The 2,529-nt window shown below is 37.6% G+C and overlaps 1 non-coding gene across 1 annotated transcript; it reads left to right on the top strand.

The window, feature by feature from the left end:
- Positions 1-226: 226 nt before the first annotated feature.
- On the top strand, positions 227-333 carry LOC128294870 (small nucleolar RNA R71). Its single transcript, XR_008285177.1, has one exon. It is a non-coding gene; the product is annotated as a small nucleolar RNA R71 (small nucleolar RNA).
- The last annotated feature ends 2,196 nt before the right edge of the window (positions 334-2,529 follow it).

The following is a 2,529-nucleotide window of genomic DNA, read 5'->3' as shown; positions in this document are numbered from 1 at the left end:
ATTTGACAGCATAGTAACTGAGTCGATGTTATAAACGCCGGCAGTTTTCATTGTCTTTGTCCTCATAACTTGCCACTAATAGTTATTCAGTGACATCTCCTCTATAAATTCATAGGCATCTTCTGGTGTTTTATTGTTGATGGTTCCGCCAGCAGCTGCGTCAATCATTTGTCTTATCGAGGGATTCACACCATTGTAGAATGTTTGAACTTGCAGCTAAAGCGGTAACCCATGGTGAGGGCACCTTCTCAATAAGTCCTTGTATCTCTCCCATGCATCGTAAAGTGTTTCTAAATCCATCTGCACAAAAGAAGAGATATCATTACACAATTTAGCCATTTTAGCCGGTGGAAAATATTTTAGTAAAAATTTCTCGGTCATTTGTTCCCAAGTAGTGATAGACCCTCGTGGTAACGAGTTCAACCACTGTTTAGCTTTGTTTCTCAGTGAAAAGGGAAATAACCAAAGACAAATTGCATCATTAGAAACGCCATTGATTTTGAATGTATCGCAAAATTCCAGGAAATTTGCTAAGTGAGTGTTAGGATCTTCATCCTGCAAGCCATCAAACTGAACAAACTGCTGTATCATCTGAATAGTGTTAGGTTTTAGTTCGAAATTATTCGCAGCAATAGCAGGTCTAACTATACTAGATTCAGTTCCTGTTAAAGGGGGTTTAGCATAGTCATACATAGTACGTGGAGCAGGATTTTAATTAGCTGCAATTGTAGGAGGCAGCTGATTGTCTTCGTTTTCAGCCATCTCTTCGGTTGGTGGTTGAGTTTCGTCTTCTTGCTCGTTCTCCGTGTATCATAAGCTGCGCCTTATCTCTCTTTGATTTTTTTGAACTGTGCGGTCGATTTCTTTGTTAAAAAGTAATGGTCCTGACGGGTTTCTTCTAGTCATAAACTATAAAAAACCTGTCAAGAGAAAGAATAAGTAAATTAATAAATAAAAAAATAAAATAAAATTGCAAGAAAAATAAATGGCTAAAGTAATAGAAATTTAGTGTTCCTAATATTTTAGTTCCCCGATAACGGCACAAAAAACTTGGTCCCAGTGATTCGTAACAAGTAATAAATATTTATAATGAAGATCAGACCTAGACTAACTATTATCACGACGAAAAGGCAAGCGCACCTATCAAATAATAGTATAGTAATGGCAAGACCGGGATATCGTACCCAAGGGAACCAAAAGTACTAGTAATAACTATCTTTTTATTATCTAACCTAGAAATTTATTAAGCTAACTATTTAAACTAATTAACTAATTTAATTAAAGAGAAGAGAGAATTCAAAAAAAGACTTCAAGAGAAACAATTAATAAAGACGACACCCAAGGAGGAATCCACCTAGATTTCACTTGTTATCTGACTCTGAACCGGACGATTTATTCACTTGACTTGATCCGTGAGACTCCCTAACCTATGTTATTATCCCTATTCAAGACTAATAACGTCTAACCTTTAGATTGAATAACCGAGACTTTTCTCTAATTAACACTCCAGGGTTGCATTAACTCGATCTACGGACTCTCATATTAGGTTTCACCCTAATCCAGCAAAATCTCGTAACCCTATTTCTAGGCGCACGATCAACTTCGCTTAATTATGTCGAATCTACTCTTATGCAAGGTCTATTCCTTCTCTGCATAAGCACATCAAATCATGAATTAATACCTAGAATATTAAGTCAAGCATTAAGAACACATAATTAAGAACAAATCAAGTATTTATCATACAGTTCAGATAATAATAACAAGATCCATCATAAGTTTAATCCCCCTCAGGTATCTAAGGGGGTTAGTTCATAATAAAATAAGAATACATCTCAAAAGTATGAAAATAACAAAACATAAAGAAAACTCTAAAACCCCTGAAGGAATTCTGAGAGAGATCTTCAGTATTGGAGTAGCTCCGGCTTTTGAGATGGATCGTGTGGCTTCCTTCAAGTAATTCCCGGTGTGTGGTTCTGTGTTCCAAAAAATTTCTGGAAAGAGCGGCTTCTTTTTAGGTCATACTTAGGGTGTTTATATAGGCTTTGGGTTGGCTTTCTTCCTCCCTAAGTATCCTTTCTTGTGTAAAATATAGCTCTTTGAAAAAGGGACATGCCCGTGTGCCACAGCCGTGTGACGTGATTACCAAGTCGTGTTCGATCCATTGAATTGCACACGACCATGTGGGCTCAATGGCCAGGCCGTATGAATAGTGAAAACCTTGGTCGACACCCCCGAAGGCCACGGGCGTGTGAGATGCTCGCGTGGCAACGCTTAGGCCGTGTGATCTTCTCGATTTGGTCAGTTTTGTCCCTTTTTAGCTCATTTTTGGCTCCTTTTGACTCTTAGTGCTCTCCTGAGTACAAAACATGAAATAACTGGATTAAGAGCACAAAAATCCACAAATATAATAGTAAACATCCATAAATATGCTAAGTATTTGGGGTAAAAACATGTATTATTTGGCATTTATCAGCAAGCTACCTTGTGGTCGTTCGAAAATCAACTTGGCGAGCTGTCCAATCTGAGTTT

This window comes from Gossypium arboreum, chromosome 6 (assembly GCF_025698485.1).
Source record: "Gossypium arboreum isolate Shixiya-1 chromosome 6, ASM2569848v2, whole genome shotgun sequence".
NCBI classification, from domain to species: domain Eukaryota; kingdom Viridiplantae; phylum Streptophyta; class Magnoliopsida; order Malvales; family Malvaceae; genus Gossypium; species Gossypium arboreum.
The sequence above is the reverse complement of the archived record's forward strand: the minus strand, read 5'-3'. Positions and strand labels throughout refer to the sequence as shown.